Here is a 26,854-nt window from a genome sequence, read left to right on the forward strand (position 1 = left end):
TTAAAACTCAACGACGCTTGACGAATTTGAACTCGGGATTTCACCATTAAAATTGTTTTCTATATATTAGACCATCACGTTCTCTATTGGCCACAAAATAATTGATAATAATTAGCCGGAAGCTCGCCCATTGTACGATACATTAATTAGTTCTAAATTTTTTCTAATGATGTACAATAATGTATAAATAAATAAAATGATACAAATAAAATAAGCAGGTCAATGAAGTCTAGTGATAGTTATACTTGCACCATGAAGATTGTTTGTAGTACATTCGCTGTGTAAATACATGTATAGGCTATATTAAGTTACCTTTTATTTATTTAAAATATATACTTATCATATAACACGTACTAAATGTAAACGGATAAAACTAATATAGATGTTTAAAAAAATCAAAACCAAAATACTCTTTACACAAGTAGTCTCCTATGATCACTGTAGAACGTTCCAGAGACAAATTTATAGCTCTACCAATTTGGAATGTAGATTCCAAATTCTAAAGTCAGTTATATATAATTACATGCATATGTTTGAATTAAAATCAATGAACATGAAGTACATTCCTTTTAATCATTTGTACCTAAAGTTCACCTATAATGTAATAATATTTATAATTTTTTTTTGGTAGCAGCTCAACCTTTACAGGCTGTAACTTTACTTTATTGAAGGCAAAGATACAAAAATTTAAACTTTATCCTTTATAATCTTCTATAAAAGCACGGTCACCTAGATTTAATTTCATTCTGTTCTTCCCCAGAGTTTTTGGAATGTAATATTTCGAGGCGACACTGTTTCAGGAATTCGGGTTTTAATATTTGAGGCGCCTTTCGTACTTCACCAGATTACCAAAGTAACATTTTATGAAGTAACGTCCCAGCAATACTTTTGCAAAAGAATGACTTAAAACAATATAAAGAGTAAAACCTTACAAATTTCACAAAGAGCCAAAAACAAAACTATGGGCTGGAATACATACATAATAGTTTTTATGATAAGTGGCGACCTCTGTTTACTTAAAACTATGCATCGTACATTTTCAAACACTTTTATTCCTCCATATTAGTTATATTGTAAGACAACCGTAAAAAAACTTCTAGACTAACATTTCAAATATTCTTTATCTTTAAATTATTCGAAAAGACATCTGTTCTATCAGAACGCCTGTTTATATTTATAACAAACTAAAGGTACGCTATTGTAAATCTCTACTCTTTAATCAAAATGAATATAACTTATTTAAGTAAATAAATAATCATTTCCCTATATATAATAAATAATAAACGTATAGATTTTTAAACGTTACAGCTATTGTACAAAATTTAAAATACCAAAAACACAGGCAACGAACATACTCGTAGAGTTACCATAAACAGAAATCTTCATCCTTTATGGACGCGAACGTGAGTCGGAACAGACGTATAGACGGTCTACACCTTTCCACTGTTTATCTATGCCGGTCGTTACCATGATTCATGGCGGATTCGGCTCATGCCAAACTTTCGAAACAAAATGTGCACTCGATAAATCACGCATCATAACAATTGGTTTCTACGTCAGCTATGTGTTCCGTGTAAATTGCCGACGAAAAATTGTTTGGCCCTGAACGGTTCTGGTTTTCAGTGGATTTAAACAATACTAAAAATATATACTCTAATCATCTCGTCTTCACGAAGCGACAGAATATTACTTTTCCTTTTTATTCTAAGCCTGAAACAAAAATACGTACGATTTTTTACTGAAAAACAACAGGGATTCTGTTGTTCATAAAACTATTAATATCATGGAATATCATTTTACTTATTCAATGTTATATAGTCTTGTAACTTTTATAAATAAAAAAATAGACAATATAACACAAAAACTTTTATTAAATCGAACTGGTAGACCCTAATATTATCCATTTACAGTCTAACGAATAAACTCGTCAGCTTCATAATTTTAGTACAGATATAATGTTTGATATTAATGACACAATTATTATGTTTATCTTCCAAGTTTTATATCATAAAAATGAACGAGATGCGTACAACTTTCCAGACTCCGAAAAATATAGGTCGAGAATGGCTAGCGAAAAAATGATCTTTGCTCCCTTATACAGGCACGACGTAGAGTCAAATATTGTTTAATTATTTTAATATTCGTATTATGAATCGTTTTTAAAAAACCTCGTTTAATACTGATTTGAGTATTCCGTAAAACGACAAATAAATGCTGTTATAATGAACGTCGCATTCAGAAATTGTTGCAAACTCGGTCAACGATTGAGGTTTATTGGAAAGAGAAGTTTTCTCCTCCATTAAATTGAGTCAGATACTTTTCTATCATCTATACATTGAATACAATTGTAAAGAATCAATTACAGACACATTCTTTTATGGGATTATTTTATATCTAGAACTTTCTATCGAAAACACATCCTGAAATATAATTACGAAATATTTTTATGAAAAAAATATTTCGTTTGTATAGTTATATGTTTATCAGGAAATCGTTATAAGAAGATTCAATACGACGGACATGACAAAAGACCATGACAAAAGATTTCTGTGGGCAGCGGCAATTGCTTACCATCAGCTGGTCTATTGGCCTGTCTACATGACGTAAAAATAAATATTTTTTCCTCGTATAGAGTCGAACAAGCCACTGATAAATACATGCTCGTAACAACAAAAAAAATCGGGGAATTTTGCTAATTCTAAAAGTATTGTTTTAAGAACTTCGAATATGCTATAAAATTGTATCAATTATTGTGTAAGAATATCCAAATATTTATGGTGGTCGCCATAATAACCTTGTCTCCAGTTTCACTACACTTACATTTATACACCACACAATTATATACGATTATACCTTCTCTTCTTCCTAAAAAATATTCGCAAAACACATACAGGAATCACTTGAGATACAATAAATATTTGTGTTTCTGGTGTGTTATGTTCTAAGAGTTTTACTTTCCAGTCCGACGGACTGCATGTCGGCAATTTGCCAAATGTATACGTATTTGGAAACTTTATAACAAACTTTAGTCACAGCCGTTAGAAATCTAACAAGATTGACAAATCGCAAGTAAAAATACGCTTATCCCATCTACACAACGTCACTTTATAACCGCCTATAAGTGTCCCACTGCTGGGCTGAGGCCACTTCTTCTTTTGAAGAGATGTTTTGTACCTTATTCCCCCACCTTCTTACGCGGATGAATACACATGTTGTAAATTCCTAAAATCAATTATAATTCTTGTCCAATAATCTATTTATTTTTATGTGGAAAAAGAATGATAATTCGAAGGAGTCAATCAAATATGATTTTAATTTAAGCGAGGTCAGTGTGCAATTCCAAATCTAAATTTGGTTAAAAGAGAATTTTAGTACGCGATCACTCGGTACCTTGCATTTCATTGATTCAAAAAAGAACTATAAAAATATTTACTTCAAATTTATAACACCTACAGTACTCTTGGTACCTATAAAAGTTTGCACCGCAAAATTTATTTGAACTACAAACATTGGAAGAGCAGGAAAAGTTTTGTTTAAATTGAAAGGCTTTTCAAAATAAAAATGCATCTGTCATTGGACGACTGGCAGGTGTAAACAAAAAACGAAATAGAAAAAAAAGTGTCATTAAAAACAAATGATAAAAGATATAAAAAATTAAGGTAATAAGTCGTCCATCGAAAAAAATCAATGAAGACAAAGAAGTCAGTTATTATACTCTAAATATTTTCATTAACACTAGTCTCAGTAATTTGTAGATTAAATCCAATTATACAGATTCTATATCTTCAACTTCTGATGTAACAATCTATAGTTTTTGAACAAGTATCAAACTGTCCATATCAATGTCAGTAATGGTACGAAAATTTCAACCGAATAAAGCATTTGGTTTGGATCCTTTGACCAAAGTTAGGGACAAGATTCTCTTGTGGGTATCTTAATATCTCAGTCATCCGTCTAATGCCTCAAAAGGCACGTTTACAAGTTCGTATCGATTCTCACTCTAATAATGTCAATTTTGAATTGATAACTTCGTAATCTATAATAACTGTTTGATAAGTCAACCATTTCCTAGAAAAGAGTAATTGACATGAACAATAACTAGTGTTTGTCAATCAAAGAATATAAATGAATGGTAATTGAAGGATCGATATAATTGATCAAGTATAGGATACGTTTTATTTAATAATGGTGCATAGACAATTTAATAGTGTGTTTACTTTGAATCATAAGACAGAATTTCATTATATGAATTATTATTTATAATAAATACGTAAAAACCAGTAGCTGTTGATACTTACAATATAATTCGTGATTTATTATTGTTGGTATCGATGGAATTTCTTTAAAAATTCTCAACATATTCAACATATAAGATTTAATATCTTATATGTTCCTGAGTAAGTAGCTACATTCTGTTAATTTAAATAGATTATTAAAAATTAAAGTAAACGACGAATATTATATATTTTTAAGCTATTCTCAAGTTAGTGACGTTTTTCTTTCTGTTTTTTTTTGGATAAATATTCTAAACCTACAATAAATATTATGACGTCATTTAATTTATTTGAAACAAATAAGTTTTATACATTGCATAAAATAAACCCTCTAAATCCATAATGTAGTTTGAATGTAAATGTGAATCTAAAGAGCACAATACACTTAAAATGCTACGAAGATATTTGAGAAAAAAGTTCTTAATGAATCAGGTGAAATAAAAAAAACTATTTTTCTAATTTCTAAAAGACAAATACCAACTTCCAAAAACTTCAGATGCTATAAGTTGGAATGCTTTTAATTAAATTAAGCCTTTATTCTTATATTTTCTTCTCTTCAAGACAATGAACTCATATTATCTGCAGAAAACACGAATGCGTCAACTAAATGTTAAACGGAACAGACTGTCTCGTACGAGTTTGTGGTAATTGTATCAAGCGTGTTTTTCTAACAAATATTATCGGAACCCTGGAAAGTTGAGTTAATACACTAGCTCATCTTTCAGACACAGACTATTAATCTCGTAATAATCTTTGACAAAGTAAAGTCGTAATTATAGTTAATATTTTCAATTAATCATCATATACGCAAACAACTATTAAACCGTACTAGCTTAGTAAGCTTTATAAAATTTAAGTAATACGTCCCACTACTGAGCTAAGACTTAATTTATATTTTGAAAGATTTGATCATTATTTCACCTCGCTGCTCCATCGTTCTCTTACTCTATCTTTATTTCACTATGATTAAGAAATTAATTACCAGTAAAAACACAAATTAAAAAAACAATAAAATACCTTGATAATTACGTACGTTTGAACTTGCAATCTTCGCTTCGCTTCTCGTTATATTCATTGAGCATTCACGATTCTCCAAGCTTCATGTTATACCATATTTATAGAATATTTAAGGTTATATAGTTATATGTATGTATAAGTTCAACCCCAAACTTCTTCATCATGGGCATGTGCTTATTTACTCATTGCCATTCGGTGCAAGCCCAGTGTTTGAAGTGAGTTTGCACAATGTTTTTGAATATTATTAACCACCCTTAGACCACTTGCCTGTTCACGGTAACTCACCTTGGTAATGCTTGTGCTGATAAGTTCCTTTCCCGTCACTATAAAAGTTATTAAATTCAAAAGGTCTTATAGTATTGACAGATAACCTTAATACAAGATTTTCTTAATTTGGAACTCCGCAGTGTGAGAGTGCCTCCGATATTATGATTACTTTAATTTAATAATATTTATTTATATTTAATGACGATTTCATAAATAAAGTATTTAGCAAGCTATAGCACAATTTACTAATAACAAAATCGATATTATTAATGTAAACAACGCTCCCACAATAAGAGTAGAGATCACTACAATGGATTATATCTTTCATACAAACAATAATAGTTCCTTCAAATAACGGAAGAATCAAACGAAAGCGATCAACAAACAAACGCCATTGAATGAACATGAACTGCTACATAACATTGCTACATAACGTCATAATAGACAAATATGTATTCATACACTTCGTAAATATATTACTTACATTATGAAATATAATTTATGTGCATTATACTTTACTTATTATAAAAAAAGAATTCTTTTCCACGTTTCCTCAAGATGGATTCGTCAACCAATGTATTTTCCATTATTCAGAATAGAATTTATATTAAAAAAAATAAAAACCATAGATAATTTAAATTGGAAAGACGTGTTTTCGTTCGTGAACAAATCTATACCTTAAGATTTTGTTATTAATATACTAATCTCGAGTCTTTAATTTCATGTCACACGAGACACTATTCAAATCAATCCTCATGCCACACGAGAACTTAAACAATTTCGGTAAAGGCGTTTAAATATTAAATATGCCTGTTAAAATCCATATTGCAAATTACAAATTGTTATTTTTTAATTGAATTTTCAATTTATAAAATAGTTCACTAAACATAATTTATTGTTATTTCTCTTTTCATTATGTTATTTGAAATTTATCGCACAAATAAATGAATTTCTTAGAACATCTTTAAGTTGGATGCGTGCTGAACACGACTTTGATGTTAGTTTATGCAGCGTTGCGATTTTGTTTAAAACTTTTAATATAAACGAATTCTGTACAACCACATGTAAAAGCGTACTAATAAGAATTACGTATGTCGAATTGATGATGCTTTGAAATAAGGTCATTATAAAACACACTTAATAAGTTTTTGATAATTTTTTATATATATAATGGAATAAGATATTTTTATTATCATTAAATTAAATTATATTGAAAGTAATGCTACCTATTTAACACATAAATATTTTATCATGCTCTTCGTTGATAACGGACATGTCTACTTATTATAAAGGTCGTTTAGTCGGTGACTTTCAATTTTGAATAGTAGGTAGGTTAGTTTTTTAGTTACAACGTCGATTAAATGTTCAATAGAGGATGTCAATTCTATCTCCAAGCTGCTCGGATGCAATTGGGTAATCCATTTCAGATACCATCTATTGAATCGTATTACACTCTTTATTAAATGGGATATAATTTAATACCGGCGACAGCAGGGCGATTCGTTTTTCGTCCAGAAAATCGTAATTGCAATCCAGAACTGCAACGAGGAAATGCTACTAGCATTCTTGTTACTGTTTGAAGCGGTAATTATTTGTACAGAGTAATCAGTGATAACAATAAATGTCTTTATAATGCATATAAAACATAAAGATTTTTTTTTTAAAAAAAAGCAATCGTTTTCAATTTTTCTATAAATATTCTTTATAATAAAAAAAAATAGTTTATTTTTGACGCTCTAACAAAGAGCAGATATTATTAATTCATAATTTAGTTAAGGCAAGTCGATATTATTCTAAATTAAAATTACATGATTTTCAAGAAAGAAACCATTTGATTTTCCGATTCTGTATAACACATTTCCATTCCAACTACACACAGATTCATTGATACTGCGTATATATTTACAATACCAACGCCTGGGAATGCAAACTTGATTTTGTGTTTTCAGTATTTCCATCCTGTGTGCTTGTATTAATATTGTGATCTAATAATACAGCTGCCTCGCTAAATATACAATATACCAAATAAACGATTTTATTAACTATGCCTCTTGGTATACGTAAATAATATTCGGCTAGCTAATCTTCGAATACCTAAATAAATATCAACCGCACAATATAATAAATCATTCTTTCTTGTTACATTCGCTAAGTATGAGGGTCTTATATAATGCTGACCCTTGTTACGCTCAATGATTGAAGACTGAAGTAAATTATAATTTATTTTAATTACGATATTATTTATAATAACTGCCGCCGTATTCACTCTTATTAAGCTGATTATGATATGATATATTATATACACGTTTAAAAATAGCAACACGAAGATAATTTTTACTCGCACGGGTAAATAAGCAATTTTAACTTTACCGTTTCATAAATTCAAATCATTTGTAAAAAATACATTGGTTAAGATTCAATATTCAATACCAGATTATACATATGATAAAAAGCGTAAAGTTAATACTTGATGACTTCCCGGCAGGATAATTATATTACATACATATATAATTGTATTTAACTAACATGACTGTATTTTTAGATGTTGAAAAATAGTAACTACATATCGGTGGTAGATTCACTTAATATAGTTTGTTAAATGACGATCCAATAGTGCTTGTGAAAGCCTACTTGAATAAAGTATATATAGATTTTAATTTTGAATAGTTGAAACCAACATGGATCAAGTATATACCTTGTCTTTAACATTGTCTACTTTCAATCTGAATCAAATTACCCACAAGCATTACAAAAACAATGATCTTAACCAATAACTACGCATAAATACGAAGCTAATCAGACCACAAAAGACACGTAAGACCACAAGCATGTGCCACAGTCCGTCCAATGCGCCGTAAACAAACTAACAATGGCCAGATATAACAAAAATAGACGGATAACGTAAACATTGCGGACAAAGCGATCGCTGGATGAAACAGGCCCCACTCTTGACCTTCCACATCGGTTTATAATATACTCGATTTTATTAATAACTAATTAATTACATCTCATACGTATGATACAATAACATTTTCACTAAATGATATATATTATTTTAAATTCGTTTTTTGAGTTTATATTTTACGTATGGAAAGCGAAACGTTGGTACTTGTGCTGAAACATGCACCTTTTTTATTGTGTGACTATATTATTAGTAAGCGTAACGTTTACAAAATAACGCAAGTCATGAAATTATTTAGCCATGGATAGAGCAGGTGAAATTATTAAAAAAAAAACATCGATAAACAACAGACATCGGCCGTCTCAAAACTGACTAATCATGATTGCGCTAGTGTTATTGACCATAAATACGTTCTCTATGAAATTGGATAGGTGTTACGCCTCTTAAGATATAGCTATGTGGCAAACATACCGACCATGTATATATCTAAGTACATGAAAAGGTAGAAAAGAAAATTATTGAACTTAATTGAACCAAACGCCTACTAGTAAAGCTAGTCAATGACGCTACTACAGTATACTATCGAAATATTATACTTGGTTGTAGGGCTTTGTGCAATCTGATTGGGTACTTACCACTCATCGGATATTCTACCACCAAACAGCAATACTTAATATTGTTTTGTTTGAATTAAGAGGGTGAGATCTCTCAATAACTCCCGAGGATGGTGGTGCATTCGCTATATAGAGAATAGTTAAAATGTCTTACAGCGCCAATGTCTATCGGCGGTGATTCACATATAAATAACTCAAAAACGTAAAAAAGTGCCTACGATGATTGTAATATACTAACTGACATAAGACTGACACACAATAGGCATTATTGTACTAATCTGGGATTTGAATCCGTAACCTCAGGATTTACAGTTTTATGAGATAGCCATTACGCCAACGAAACAGTTTATTACTTAGATAGTAATACTGGAAAGATAAATCTCTCTTCATTACAAAGGGACTCCTATCAAGTAATGTAGTGGAAACAAGATAACAATCGGTCACAATATTCGAATGGTCTGAAACAACGGAAAACGGAACTGCTAATTACATTTCTCTTATTATCTGATGAATTTATTCGAAAACACATTATTATATTGGCTACGTTATGTTACTGGCAGTCGAGAAAACAGTTTTTACTCTGTTCTGCTTTTAAATGTAAATAATGTAATCAACTATAAGGTTCTCTAATCTTAATCTTTTGGGAGTTAATATGTAGAAAATAAAATAAGACCCAGTAATTGGAGCGCGAAGAGCTTTACCAAAGACGGATACGGGTTACGGGTTTAAATCAGTACAACTAACACAGAGTTTTCTTGTGCTTTAATTGTGTTCATTTTTCAAATCATTTTTAGAGGCGAATAAATCATGCTTGTGTCGGATAAAATTCTGCCACTTTTATATCCAAGAATAAGCATTGGAGCAACGATGAAATTAGCTCCATGCCTTCTTTTAGGACATTTATTAGCCGTTAATGTCTATTTTTATTACAGATTAATAAATACACTCAGTATATTTTAATCATCATAATTACTTGAAAGAAATTAAATATATTTTATTTCCTTATGGATTGTAATATTATATTCAACAGGTAAGCCCAAATGGAACTGTAATTTCTCATTTTATTCATTTCCACCGACAGCTGTCAATACCGATCACAACGGCTTTGCCCGAATTATCATAGCCTGTGTACACAATAAATCAGCCTATGTTAGGATTTACTGTCAGTTGCTATGCGATAAAGTTTGAACGGTATAGCGACGTCACAATAAATATACGCTATTCGCGTCATGAAGTTTTCAATAAAACTACTATCGTTTTAGTTACAAATAAATATTTTGACGTCGTTATTACTTTTTTTTATTATCTGTGAGATAAAATGCAGCCGGTCTACTCAACGTGTCTGGATAATAAATAATCTGCTTTAAGAATTTAATCCGAAAATAATCTTTATTGTATTCTATAGATAAATCTAGAATGTTATTAATTTATCAATTTATAAATTGAAAATATGTAAAAGCGTATGCAATTTGAATGATAATAGAAAAAATGAGTACCATCAAACATCCATCAAATCATAGTGCAGCTTTTTAATGGCTACCAGTAAAATCTTCGAAATTGTTCTCATTTGGCATTTTGACGAGTTCCATAATATAAAAACTTATTTTTTTCTTTAAGATTTTAAATTAACTCAAATTACATGATTTACATTTGGAACTCATTGGAAGCTATTGGATTAATATTTCAATGTCAAATAACATGAGTTCAATGTTTCGGCAGTCTTTGAGTATAAAGCCTTTTTTTTAAGATTGGAAAATAGAATTAAACTGTGCTCAAATACCGATATTGCGTTTTTATTTAAAGTGATTTTTAAGTGTTCGAAAGCAATAATTCTACTTATTGATTAATATGAAAAAAGATAAATTACTCCTTTCCGACTTCTTGTTTCAAACATATTTCAATTCACAATTGAGCCATTAAACAACCCATAAGGATGAAAATATTGACGTTCGCGTTATGAAAATAAACGTTCTGACATTGTTAGAAATAACCCTATTATGAAATGGTTATTTTCAACGTAACCAAAAGTTATATTTGTGCGTGCTGACAGAAGTGTTTTACTCTTAGCTAATCATGTGCATATTCCAATTTTTTGGGATATCCCTTAAAAAAATCTTGTTTTTTTTTAAAAGAATGAATTCAGCCTAACTTGGGCAGTATGGATATTATTATGAAGTAAAGGTTAACTAACATTTAAACACACACATAAGTTACACACTCTTTATGTTTGTATTCCATTATAATTTTAATGTACCATCGCTTTGGATAAACTTTAATTTTCCTGACTGACTAACCCTTCAAATCCTAAAACAGCAATACAAAGTTATTTATTAAAATTTTGGTTTGTTGAATTTGTGATGATAGGAGCACGGCTAGCAAGTAAAAAATCTGTGGTGTTTGTCCGGTCTTGAACCCGTAACCTCCGGTTAACATTTACATAAGAACCGCTGAATCAACTCGACTCAACTACCTATTATACCTTCTTCTTTATTTTTTAAAGTAGGTAATAATATTCTTGTATTATTACTTGCACAAAGTCGAGTTCACGTTAAACATTTATGACAGCAATTTATACGTACGTGTATATACGTGATCAGTCATTTGAGTAATTACGTTCAAAAGTGGAGCAAGTGAATTATGAAATGAGAAAATTTACGTCGCTTTATTTTGTAAACAGTTTTAGTATTGTTTTAATACTTGCTCAATGATATAAGGGGGGAAATTTTAATTTGTTATGCTACTTTGAAATAAGTAAGTCTTTAATATAGGCTGAACTGTAACGTTTTCCGACAACTGCTTTTCAGATTAATGTTAAATATATATGTTTATTATAATCGCCTTTAAATCTTTTAGAGTATATTTTTTTAAAGTTTTTAGAATATAGCACTACGTATGCTTTCCATATAACTTCCTTCCTCTCGGCCATATATGTATATGGCCGAGCGGGAACTTCATATATTGCAGAACCTTTCTCTTCCAGGTACCTTACACGAGGGCTTGTGAGATGTCACGACGGCCGCGTCGAAGCATCAAAAAGTTTAATTAGGATTTATTTATTTTTTATCGTACCGTTATGTGGACCGATATTATATTTAATCAATGTTATTAAAAATTACAAAAGCTTCAAAAATTTGAATGAAGTATATTTTGATTTGAATACTTAACTTATCAGTTATAATAATAATGTCATCCTGACAGCTTTCTGTCACACCGGCCAATCTCAAAGGATACCGGCCTACAAGAGTAGACATGTGTACCAAACACGGATGCACATTCCTCATCCTATGGGACGGAACATCGACTTCCAAACTCCGGTCTGTAACTGAGGATTATCCAACAGATGAACCCAATAACTTTTATATCGGCCCGAAGTGGAGTTTGAACCCGAAAGACCTCCGAACCTGTGGACTTATATAAAGCCACTAGAGGAATAAGGCAGTAGTGACTTGACAGGTCATAGTGCCGTACCACAGATTTCATAAAATAGGATATTTACGCTTGTTTTATCAATTAACACGAACATAATCACTCATTTGACTAATGTCGTTCTAAAGCTGCGGCGGGTGAGTTATGACGTCAAATCATTATATTACGCAACAGACGTACCGCCTAATTAATGAGGGTGGGTAGCTTGATGAAATAGGTATTCAAGTTATTAATTCACTCAATTAAAAAAGAAAAAAGTTTCATTTAAACATACAGATAATTAATATCAAGTTTGTTTTATAATTTATAAATGTGTGCGTTATTTGTGAATGTGAATTGGTTTGTTACGCTTTCATATTTCAATTAATGAGCCGATCGTCATTAAATTTTGCATAAGGATTGTCAAGGGCGTAGAAACGAACGTGACTGCTTAACACCTGACCTGCAGAAAGACAAATACGAGCGTAGCCGCGATGGGAAACGAATGTTGTTTTATTTTATAAAATAGTTTGACGGTCGGGCGAATGGACCACCTGATGATAAAACGTCACCACTGTCCATAGACATCGCCGTGAAAATATCAAACCGGGAGGTTTGATATTTATTATTATTATTAAGGGATTAACGCCAATGTGCCAGCAACCTTAAGAACTAAGATTTTATGTCTCTTGTGCCAGTAGTTACGCTGGCTCTCTTGCCCTTAAAACCGAAACACAACGGTTTTAAGTATTGCTGTTTGGTTGTAGCTTATATAATGACTGGATGGTGCCTACCCGGACCGGCACAAAGCCCTACCACCAAGTTACATAATATGTTAAAGTTATTCGTTAATATAATATTTAGTGAATACTCTTCTAAGCTATATCAAGAAGATAATTTAAATTAAATATTTGTGCATCCAATTTCACAAAGAAATATTAAAAGCTACTCAAATAAGCTTTACAAAGTAAATTAAATGTAAGACTACCGCCGGTTCGTGGCTTAGATTATACCAAAATAAACTCGATAGTTACTATTTTAGATGAATTCATTATTAACTTGGTGGTACGGCTTTGTGCAAGGCCGTCTGGGTAGGACCCACCAACTCATCAGATATTCTACCGCCAAAAAGGAATACTTAGTTTTATTGTGTTCGGTTTTGAATGGTGAAAAAATATAAAATAAGGTAATGAAAATATGTGTACTAATAGAGCTGTATCAGTATTGGTTAGTGGTCTAATTTGTTATACCGCGCACATTGCGGGTGCTCAGTCATCCTCTCATCAGCTCAGAATCTAAAACGATTCTTAAAAATGCATTAAATTTGTTGTAGAAACTTGTTGAACTCACTAACTTTTAATTATAAAAATAAATTACCTTCGACGCCATTATGTATCAGTCTATATAAAAGCGTTCCGTGTAGAACACAATTAAAGCTTCAAATAAATGTTTTATTCGTTGAAAATGATGCACTAATGACTAAATGGGATATATTTTCGTAGGTCACGTGATTCGTAACACAACCACATTGTAATAAAACGTAATAATGTTATTGTTACTGATTTCATTTTTATAACTAAATATATAGCCATTTTTTATCATTTACTTATAAAAATTGGTTCATATCTATATTTATAATTCCTGGAGGTCTATGATAGATCCAATCGAACTTATCTACAATTATCGTTATAAAATAATGATTGATTGAATGATTTTTAGTCGACAAGATATATCGAAAAATATAATCGAGATATTTTGAAATTCAATAACATAACAGTTGAACGGGCGGCCATGTTTGACGTTTACGGGTGCTTTCAGCAAGCTGTATGAGGTGATGATTATTGTTATATTTAACCACCTAAATAGAAAATATAAATGTTTGATAATCACATCGTTTATAAATCATATATAAATAAAAAGTAAATAAATCGTATTTGTTTTGTTTTATTTATTTTACCGAAGCAAAGCCGGGTTTTCATCTAGTAATATATTAATTTGGAAAATGTATTAGCCGCTTTAATTATTGCTTACATACATACATTACATTTTACATAAGCAGCCTGTAAATTTACCCACTGCTGGGCTAAAGGCGTCCTCTCCCTTTGAGGCTTGGAGCATTTTCCACGTAAAAACGTATAAATCTTTCGCCTTTTTAATTATTGCTTAAGACATTATATTAAAACATCTATACTAATATTATAAATGCGAAAGTAACTCTGTCTGTCTGTTGCTCTTTCACAGCCAAACAAATGAACCGAATTCGATGAAATTTGTTATGAATCAAGCTTGAACTCCAGCGGCTGACAATTATTTATCAATAAGAAATCACCGATACTAAATAAGTACATGATAACAAATTCACTGCTTATTATAAGGTAAAGGATATGAATTATTATATAATACAGAGGTATAAATATTTAATTAATACATTTTGTCGTTTGAGTGAATTTGTAAAGAATCGTAATGAAAATTAATAATAAATCGTTTTAAATATACAGGTTGCATGTTGATTAAAATTTTAATATAATGTGTAATTTTTATTAACGATTTTGAATAGGAAGTTGTATATAAATTAAGCCTTCATTAATTTAATTATATAATAGTAAATATTAATTTAAATGACATTATTATCAACGATCTGGTACGGACAAAATTATGAAAATTTGTTTCAATTACTAATTTTATTACACATAATTTATATTATTACACATCTATACTAATATTATAAACGTGAAAGTAACCCTGTCCATCTGTTGTCTTTTTTTATGGTATAACTTGGCGGACGAGCATATGGGTCACCTGATGTCAAGTGGCCACCACTGCCCATAGACAATTACATTCCTTACATCGCCAATGTGCCACCAACCTTGGGAACTAAGATGTTATGTCCCTTGTTCCTGCAGTCACATTGGCTCACCCTTCAAACCGAAACACAACAATACTGAGTACAGTTGTTTGGCCGCAGAATATCTGATGAGTGGGTGGTACCGACCCAGACGGGCTTGCACAAAGCCCAACAACCAAGTCTACACCTACGTTTCATTTGTTTTAACCACTGGAGAATCTCGCGAATTAGCTAATTATTATTTACTATTGACAAAGACTATTAATTAACAACTAAAAAAAAGGAATCGGTATAGTTTTTCTCACACTTTTATATCGTCCATTATTTGATGGATTAGTACAGTGATGTTAGGTCGGTACATCATGTAAAAAATCAATTTGAAACCGAAAACCAATTAAAACCTTACTATTTCAAGTCACGACCCTATTAATATAAATGCTAAAACTAATCTTATTAATACTTCTTACATCGATATTATTTCCAACCATCCAATTCATATGTCCTCGTCGGAAAACATAAACCCAGTTGAAATATTTTATTACTATTCTATTAGGTCAAGATCATACTGAGTTTTGAATGTCTAGTTGAATGTTGGTAATTTCACAAGGTTCTTATTAAAATCTTAGACGAACAGTTCAAGATATGTTTAAGTTTACTGTCTAGAATAACGGACACCGTTCTAGAGCAATACTAACCTATTGTAGCTGTTTGTTGTGTATATTTTAGACCTGTTTTAGTATTACACCAACAATTTTGAAATAAGTTCAAAGATATATTGAAAAAAATTCAATAAAAGTCACGCATTAAAATATTATAAAGTACATACTATTTGAGTAACTTAAGAGGAAAGAGTAATCCTTTAACTTTTACCCGAAGAAAAAGGTCAAATTCTTTGGTAATATGACATTCGCACAACACCTTCACAAGGTTCACAAGAACACAGCGGCGGCAAAGACATGATGGTATAAGAGAGCATATCAGTGACTCATATGCCACGTAACGTTTGCCGTCATGGCATACGACTCGGTCTTAAATCCCAAGGCGCGAAAAAAATGATTTTCATAAAATACTTAAATTACATTACCATTTTAGTTTTTACCTTAACATTTCAAATATGGTTTTTTCCTTTATTTCGTAATATCAAGTCACCTATGTAGGAGACATTATAATATATCCTCAAAAGTGTGTACACTGCCTATTGCTGTAACTGTACTTTTGCTGTCACGATTCGACTGAATATTAGAGAGTTCAGGTGTCCATCGACTTTACATAGCACGGGAAACATTGCCAACTAATTAACTCTGGATTGCTTTTCTTGACAAAAACAACAGTTACGTTTTATTGGCCTGACATAGAATTTGGACCCAAAAACATCGGAATTCATGCAAAAAACTAGCCACTAGAACAATGACTTGTCATATAAATCCTAATCAGAGTAAGAACTCTATTTGAGTCCAAGACATTGTCACATCATTCACCGTCTGGAGTCACAGACACCGATCAAAAATAACACTAACCTATTGAGCCTGTTAGCTATGCTGGTACATATATAATTATATATATCGGTATGCGGTAACCGTCCACGTAGGCGGTCATTCAAGACACGTGCTTCACTGATTTATAACTAAAATAGTGCAGTCGATACTATTTTAAATAATATATAATAAAATTTGTTTCCCTGAATTCAATAGACTGAAATAATGAGAAATATTTGTTATATTATATAAATTAACGCTATAATAATATTTAAAATCAATACTTAATCACAAGACAGTAATGTACCGTTAATCATCAAAAATTACGCGCGTTTCAGTATTTTAAAAGAGCACTAGAACCCTTGGCATCGAATGTAGTTACGTCACTTGTGAAATTAGGGAATTGCAAGATGTTTGAATATTAATATTATAATATTAAGAATATTATTTTTTACTCAATTTCAACTTTATTAAATCAATTATAATACAAAATAAAAGTCAAATGTTGTTACAAACGGTATCTGTAACCCATTTGCACATGTGACCTTTAAGGAGAATGTTTTTGATTGCTGGCGTTGGCTTACTATACTAGTAATGCATAAGTCACTGTTTCTATTGATAAAGTGTTCATTTGCCCTTTAATCATACAATAAAACATAAAAGTCATTTATAAATTATTACCCTGCAATGAATTGTAATGGACAATTAAATTTGTTATATTATTATACACACAACAAAACATCTTCTCATCCTTGCACTCATGCATAAATAACATGTAATTACACAAATACATACATAATACATACATATTTACACATACATAAAAATGCAACAAAAACAAAAAAACATCGACTTTAATTAATTGTCTCAGAAAACGAAAACGAGAATATTCGTTCGATAAGTTGGCAAAACAGTCGTTATTAAATACCTTAATATATTTAACAATATTTGCCAAACTTACTCGTACACAAATTCAAACAATAAGGCATAAGAAAACTTAGAATCTACTATTTACGTAACATGCATCCTTCACCAGCATCAGTGTAGTCAGAATGTTAAATTATTTGCTTCGTATAGTCTGTTTTTCATAAGGCTTGCCAACTAAGAGCGCGGGTCGTAACTTATACTTTTGTACTAAACTGTAATTCTATACATCATAATAAGGGTATCCCTAGTTTAACTTATTAAGCAACGCTATTTGTTGGAAAACAATATTATTATAGAACTTATTCCTGAAATTCTCATTTATTTTAGACAGGAATGAGAAAAGAGAGAAAAGAAATGTCAATAAATGATTGTAACTTAATGTAAAAACGGTTGTTTTTCCTGATAAAAATGCCGAATTTCTCAAATAACTGGAGACTAAAAAAAATACCGTCTGAAATTTTCTTTTCATAAAAAAATATCCGAACTTTATAATCAGAAATGATTGAAGTTTGTAATAAGATTTCATCCCTGTAAACCAAAATAGGAAAGATAAATAATATCGTCCAACTTTTTCTATGAAAAAATAATGTACAAAATATATTTATTTTTTATATAACTTCTATTTACTTTACGAGATGGTTCTGTAATGTGATGTTTTTGAAATTTTTATACATTATTTAATTTACAAATATTCGAAAAATTAACATCCATAATAATATTAAATTTGATTCGAAAATTTAATTTATATCAAGTGTAAAAAAAACATCATACAAGTCGTAATATTTTGTGCAATTTTTAGAGTGCGTGTTATAAAATACAAGAAATATGTATGCCATGTACACAAGTGTCGTTAAAAATAAACAAATAATTGGTTTATTTTTGTTATCATTATAATATGTGCTAATTATTATATCTTATATTATACACCCTTTATTATCTTATATTATTAATTTTTTTCAATATATAGTTAAGGTTTTATCACAAAGGTTGCCTGATATCACTATGCCGAAAATGCCTACCATACACGCTTTTAATTTGCTCATATATCTATATCTGTTTTTTATGATATCTGTGCAATTAAGTTCTTTTAATTTAAACAAGATTAAACGTCATGATAGGACTGACAATGACAATGTGTCAGTAAGAGAGGCTTTACTACTACTACTAAGATGATCTACAGTGTGTAACATATCATGTGTATTCTTACAACGGATCATGTGTTCACATTCGAACAAGCACTATATGCTAAATTTTTAAAATTAATTTAGTTTTTGGCGGTGAAAGATTCATCGTAAGGAATCTGGCACATGAGTATGTCGGATGAAATTCTACCACATGCTTATACACCAACCTGCAAAATACTTCAACTAATACAGTGAAATAAGTTCCAATATTTTTACTAGAACATCGGCTTTTTCCTAGCACTGTTTTTTTAATATTTTATCTTTCCAATCACTGAAGACGTATTATCTAGACGTGAAACATTCTATAATTTTGAACTCAGTAGTTTGATGTGTCTGCATGTTTATATTTCCTTATATTTATTGAATGTAGTATCAGTTACCTTTCATGTATTGATGTCAATTGACCCATAAGATTCTGAATCTTGTAGGAATTCTTGATTGCCAGGTTGATCTGAATGGTATTTGGTCATCCTGTCATGATGGGGTCATCTGTATTATAAATCGCCTTTGTGACGTTACCCTGTAGTTGTATTTAATAAAACTTAGTATTAATCTATTACTAAGAGTTATTCCGTAACGAACGCTTAAAGTTAAGTTCAGTAGACATGTGCCAGACACATGTAAACTTTTGATTTATTACTTCTACGTGTTCGACTGACTCGATTGGTATGGAGTTGTTAGTTTGTCACGAATGATTAATACTCGCCACGCGGAGTCCATTTATATGGCCTCTTTACCGTGATGGATTGTTCAGGATGTCATTCCCTTTCTAAATCATAGCATGTAATGTACTTCGAATTATGATATTATTAGCATATATCATTATAATGGCGCATTGAAAATGTTATTCATAAAAACGTTCATACGAATTAATCTTAAGCGATACGAGTTCTTTGTTCTTTTACCTTAACTTCTCAACCGATCATCCTGATGTTTGCATATTCTTTGTCAGGGGTAAATAAAATGACATTGGATACTTGACATACGCATCCCTTCACGTGGATATAGCCGCGGGCGGAAACCAGCTAAATATAAAAGTACCCATTTTTTTGTTTATCAAATGAAATTAATATCGTTTACTACTAAGTAAACGTTACGAAATTTCTTCGTCGCATGAATTATAAGTTTATAATTTAAAAAAAAAAACCTTGTTTAAAACATTCGAATTCATAATATGGCCACAAACCTTTATGGCTGTCGTTTCGAGCGTATTCCTCGCTCACATAAACCCGTATCGACCAAAGTCCCACAGTAATGTTAATTGCCATATCTCTTCGGTGTCTGTAAAGGCACTACGGTTAATGAGATACAGTGCTATATGTATGAAGGCAATTCAACGACGTAATAGACAAAATATTTTTGTTTCATTAGAATATTTGACTAGGCCGACGAAAATGTTTAAAGTACATGCGTATTGTCTATTGTAAAATTGTAATTTGTATTAGTCAAGCATCACGGAAAAATAAGTGAACAAAGATAGACTGAGCATATTAAGATAAAACTTTTATCCTCATAAATATACGTAACTTTGCTACGATAACGGAAGTGTTACTTAAGTTACATAAAGTATGAATATGTTACAAAAAAAAAACAAATGATGCAATAAAAAAAAATTAAAGAAACACATACAAACTACAACTTAAAGAAGCTAAAATTAAAGCCCACCGAATCTTTTCTAAGCCTCAAATTACAAGACAAGAGGCAAATGGAGCGTGCGGAACATTATATTGAAGCAACAACAGCGAATACAAACTCAAAACCAATACACACTCGTTTCACACTGAAGGGAATGCCGTTTGTTGCGTTTGTTAGTAACTGAAAAGTGCTGTCTCTATAGTTCTTTTTTTTATTTTTTATTAAATTAAATATTAAGATATCTTTATCGCAGTCTCTCACCATACCAAAAAGATAATTATGCAACACAAGTTAATATAATTCACTTGCAGAGATTCCAATTCAAAAAAAATAGAGAAATTAATTAGTTGCTTATTAATAACAATCTGTTTAAAACATATTTGTCACTGTCCACCATTATGAGAGACAGATCAGCAAGAAAAAGATAGAGTATGGTTGCAAAATGAGCTTCACAGATAGGTAACTAAAGAGAACAATTTATTTGATCATTTTTAATCATTTAAAACTTTTCACAATGTGCAAAGAATACGTATATTGTTCGTGAAAATTGATGTCTTTATTTGAAGCTAGAAAAAATATAGGAATAAAATCAATATACAATGTTGATATTGCATAATTTTTTTTATGTACTTTATTGTACATACAAATAATAATTTGGTAAATCGCATTTGCAGCAAAAAACAGCGGTTATTTTATTATAAAAAAAAATGTCTAATTTCTTTGCTGAGGTGCCATTAACACTTTAGTACCGATATTTCTTTTGGATATTACGCACACTAATATTATATTCACTGCAAAAAGTTACAAACATAACACAACAAAAATAAATACATTACATTTAACCCTACCCAAAATACAATATGCTAAGAAAAATATAATGTTTCACAGCCTTATAATAAGTTACCTGTACGTATAAATAATAGCTTAATTAAAACTCAATCCTTTTAAAGATATAACATTTCTTGTTTAATTATATTGTTCACTCAAACTTCTATTAGTAAGTAATACAACAATGAAATTATTGCTATTGTCCGTCTAGCTATTTGATGGCAGAAAACTTATACAATTACCAGTTCGTCAGGTACAACATCAATCTTTTAGTTGTTTCTAAAAGTTCACAAAGTAATCTTATAAGTAACCTTCCAAACTCCAATATGTATTACATAATATTTCGCAGCTACATAACGGTATCATAAAATGCTGTATGATGGGCTTTACTTTATACATAGTAAAGAAAATTATGATACTCAAATAACATTCATCGCAGATACGAGTATGCAGGCAATCTTTATTACTTCAAGCTTTAATATATACCAGATTGAGATGTTAACATAAATTCATGCTGGTTATCGTTGTTGACTTAGTTCAGTGGATTGAACACGTCGATTTTTTTCGAAGTGCGTGGTGTAAATCCAGGCAATCACCGTAATTTTGTGTATTGTTATAATTCATTTTAAGCCATTCAATTTAGCAACATATAAATCCTCCAACGTTTTCCTTGTCTGAGAAGGTTTGTGTCGAAAATAAAAACATTTGAAGGCTATTTCTTTACTACATACAACGCAAAATATAACTTATTTGTTGTAGAGAGGCAGACGAGCAATGCGCATAGGAATTACATACATTACATTAACAGTAAATTTCCCAATGCTGGGCTAAGGCCTCCTCTCCCTGAGGAGAAGGCTTGGAGCATTATATTTTACCACGCGGCTCCAATACGGGTTGGTGGATACACATGTGGCAGAATTTCGTTAAAATTAGACACGCAGGTTTTCTCACGATGTTTTCCGTCACCGCCGAGCACGAGATGAATTATAAACACAAATTAAGCACATGAAAATTCAGTAGTGCTTGCCCGGGTTTGAACTCGCAATCATCGGTTAAGATGCACGCGTTCTAAGCACTGGGCCATCTCGGCTCGGCTTGCATAGGAATTCCTATTCCTAAAATTGACAATGCGACAACACTAAAATAGAAAATGTTTTATTCCTGATACCTGCAATTATTTCGGCTCACTCACCGATGAAATTGGAATGTAGCAATACAAAGTATTGCATTTTTATAGTAGCGAATGAGAATTTACAAAGTCGTGAAAGGGCCGTACATGCAGATGTTACGTCATAATAAAGGACGACCAATAGTTCGTTGTGTTTTATATACACAGGCGACACACATCAACACGATGACATAGAGCAAGATTATATTTGACATGCATTTTTTTAAAAACCCTTTCAACGTAGTCTTTCGTATAAGACTTTTGCTATTTTTTGATATAATAATAAACTTTACCAAGTATAAAAATAAAATCTTCTCAGTTTTTGTAGCCATATTTTTTGCGTTTATAAATGCAGATGACCTTTTTATTTTTTTTATTCAAAGTCACATTGTGCACTCTATGTAAAATACATAAATATTACAAACCATTATAAGAGTGCGTGTCTATTAATGTATTTTGCATAGTTTATTGCTATTATTATTTGTAACAAGAAATATCATAGATATTTTTTGTCTTTGTTTTTATTAAATATAAGAGTCGTAACGTTTTTTATTGCATTTGAAAATGTTGTAAACATACCTAATTATTTATTTTACTGCTCTGTTAGATACATCGTCACAAAAGCGATTCTTGAAATATTTTGCATAGTTTGGCGAACATCCATACCATTAAATACCATTTAGTACCATAAAGAGGGTAACGAAATATGCATAAAACATAACGACATAGATATGAACTCGCAAGTTACACGATATTTTATTGACTTGACGATTGCGTATCTCTGAATTTTATGCGACTGGTACCGAAATGAAAAACATGACATAGATCGTTCTGCGTAAATCGGAAGGTGTAAATGTTGTCCATCATATAAACCGAACTCTTCTAAATATTTGCTTAATTATATCATGGCCATATAAGATATCAAATAGACCATATTTCACAACACATTGTTACTCCAAAATCGTGCGGCGGAATTCTAAGCCCAATCCTTTTTTTTGCTGCGATACCCTGGTAAAGTGTGTAGGCTGTTAACTAAAAGGCTAATTTAACCAGTTGGCTGCGACATACACAAGGGACAGTACGATCGATCGACATATAATCAGTCAACTTCTTAAGTAAGCAAGAAGTTAGCTGATTACTAAAGTTTAGTCGGAAGTAACAACTTGTTTGGAATAAAACTATCAAATTAAAAAGGATTAACTGATTGAAATTGAATTAATATTAGTTTTTCAGATTAAATGTATGTTTTGATTTAACAGTTAGGCAGTTGTCACTGTATTAATATCATATTTTATAATTAATTATCTTAAGGGTGTCGTATATCATTCTAACTTGACCAAATAAAAAAAATAAAAATGTGAAAAAAAACAACGATAATTAAGGTATGCTACTCAATACAAGATTATATTTCTGATAAAAAAGCGTGGACGTATTTGTTGATTTTTAGGCAGGATATATATAATTTTAATTGTAATTTATTGAAATATTCTCTAATTAAAGTGGTGGTAAAGAGCAACTCCTGAGTTTATTACCAGTTACTCTCGGTAGAATCTGCTTTCCGAAACGGTGGTAGTTTTGCATTTAATTCAATACGTAACATGATAATTCAGAAGTAATCTTATTAGCCTTTTTTTACTCGATGGAAAAACGCATTACGCGTTTCCCCAGTAAAGTGGGCGGGTATGTGGGACTCACCGGAGCCCAGGACTGCGCTTAGTACACCGGAATACCCACTAAAAAACGGTACCCTCTCCGTCTTTTCAGGGGACGCCACAGAATCGCTTTCGCATGCTACTGTGACGCAATCTTAGAAGCCTACATGAATAAAGATTTTTTTTTAAATTTTGTTTCTCTCACTTGATTGCATTTATTAGGGTCAGCGTGTTCTTCTCTAACATTGATCATCATCACCTCGACTTATATACTACTGAATATTCTTTCACCTTTCAATCAGCATCTCATTACAGTTCATCCATTTTTTGAGTGCAGCACCTGCTTTATACGTTCACACTTACAAATATATAAAACGTATGTTACGTTCTTATGATATTATTTTACATATTACATTCTCATACCGTGATTTTTGAAGTGATTATGATATAATATAATTTTACATTTTTATGAACCTTTCACATAACAGTTTTTATTATATTTTAAAATTACGAAGCATGAATTTATATAAAATAATATAGTATATTCAAAGACATTCATACTGTATAGGGTTACACAACGTAGAGTAATTTCTCATGGAATTCGTTTTATTCAAAAAAATCTTTTCACAAAAATACTACATGAAAATATGTCCCGATTTATTTCCTGCCATTTCTACCCCACGCCTCACCCTGTAAAGGCTGTGGTAATCCAAATCATATCAGGTGATCCATCTGTCTGTTTCCGATTAGAAATCAAATATAAATGATCCATTTTTATTAAATAAAACAACAAACAAAGGCGAGCGATCCTTTTCAATACAGTGTTTATTTACAAATGGATGAACTAAATTAGATTTTTTTATCATTAAGTTGGTATGTCACATACAATTTCGCATGAACTTTCTGATGTAGCTCATGTAATTTCATGATGTGGCCATCAATTTTCATACAAAGCGTACGCTCCGGTAATTTGGCAACGCGTGCCTCTGAACTCAAGTTAATTGTTAGCTGTAAAATTTTTGTTTGTGATAAAAATATTTCAACATCCGTTGAGCAAATGAGGATTGCCCTCATTGCGCGCCACAAAGCGCTCTTTTTTATCTTGCTCCTTAAAATCACGACAATTTTTCTTGAGTTTTTTTTTAACAAGTTCTTGGTACTTTTAGCATACCCTTTAATGAAGGGACGGAATCTTCTAAGGGTTTCATAAAAACACGGTTACGAAATTTGATTCATATTTTATATACGTCGTTAAAATTATTTCTAAAGTATAATAACGATTTCGAGTGAAAAATTCATGTTAGCTCTAAAGAGTTCCACGCTTTTATATTAGGTCAAATTTAATTTATTTTTAAATCGGTAACATATTATTATTATTATTGACTATTATATATTAAAAAAAATATCAAATATGTCATACAATTTATGGATTAACATATTGTAATAAAAACTAGAAAGTATTTTTCTAAAAAATTATTAAATTTTTTTTTTCTTTAATCTAAGAATTATGACGAGGAATGGTGGGGAAAGTACTGGAATATTATAATATAGTCCCCGTTGAATTGCGTTTTGTATTAAATATGAATATTAATATATATATAGTATATTTATAAACACATCAAACGTATTTGATATCAATGGTTTCAAAACATATTTCTAGAATGATCGGTACTCAGTAAAAAGCACTTATAACTTAAATAGCGTTCATTATGCGATAAATTCTAATTATGATTAAAGAAAATATCTTCAACTTAGTACGAAATTATCAATAAATAATTTATAACTTCCTTCATTCATTAGTCCTTTTTGAACTACAAAAAGGAGCTTCTCAATTCGATTTGTATATACGAACGTAAGTATGTCGGTATGTTCTCAAAAAACTCCTCAAATATTCTTTAAAAAATAACTCGTTTTGTTTAATCGTTGATTAATAAATTGGGTCAGCACTTAAAGTCTGTTACTCTAATAAAAATGTGGAATACTTTTCCCGTATTAAACTTGTTTTTGAGTATCTAAAAATAAAAAAACTTTTTAGATTTATTTAGATAACTAAATCATACAACTTTTATATTGAGTAGTATTTGATCTAATGTATTTTTTCTTTGTTGCAGGTTTTAAATCTTCACATTCCAAAATCATGGAGCTCTCTTCTCACTCCCTGGTAGAACAGTGTACGCACTCATTACCAATCCAAAGCGACACCTATCTATACAGTTGAAGGTCTTCCGAAGATGGTGAAATAATAGTGTAGTGTAGAATAAGTGATAAAATGAGCTTATAAGTTAAGTGAATGTCGGGAGAACGGGAGATGCCTTACTACGGGTACCGCGAGGGTGGGTCGGACTCGAGTGGGGGGTGTTCAGATTCTGAAGGGGGGGAATCGGACTCAGAGGGTGGATTGAGCACGGAGAGTACGGTGGGCCAAGGCCTACCCTTTCCCGGCTTTACTCCAGTAGCCCTCAGGTATTTGACACAGGACACGCGGCCTAGAAGTTGGTGTCTCAAACTCATCACAAATCCATATCCTTTTCAATAGATAATAATATAAATTCTTAGAATAATATTTCATAGAATCATTAGCAGATAATCATTAATTTTCTGTGTAACATTTTAAGCCTGATTTGTAATTCCCTGAATTCGGTCGGCAATAAATATTATTTA

General features: G+C 31.0%; 1 long non-coding RNA gene across 1 annotated transcript in view; it reads left to right on the top strand.

The window, feature by feature from the left end:
- LOC125065685 overlaps positions 1–26,519 on the top strand; it is a 66,227-nt gene extending 39,708 nt beyond the window's left edge. The window contains exon 3 of the long non-coding RNA XR_007119636.1: positions 26,305–26,519. This is a non-coding gene — a long non-coding RNA (uncharacterized LOC125065685). The remainder of the gene's footprint in view (positions 1–26,304) is intronic.
- Positions 26,520–26,854: the final 335 nt, after the last annotated feature.

The sequence above is a fragment of the Vanessa atalanta genome, chromosome 8 (assembly GCF_905147765.1).
Source record: "Vanessa atalanta chromosome 8, ilVanAtal1.2, whole genome shotgun sequence".
NCBI lineage: Eukaryota > Metazoa > Arthropoda > Insecta > Lepidoptera > Nymphalidae > Vanessa > Vanessa atalanta.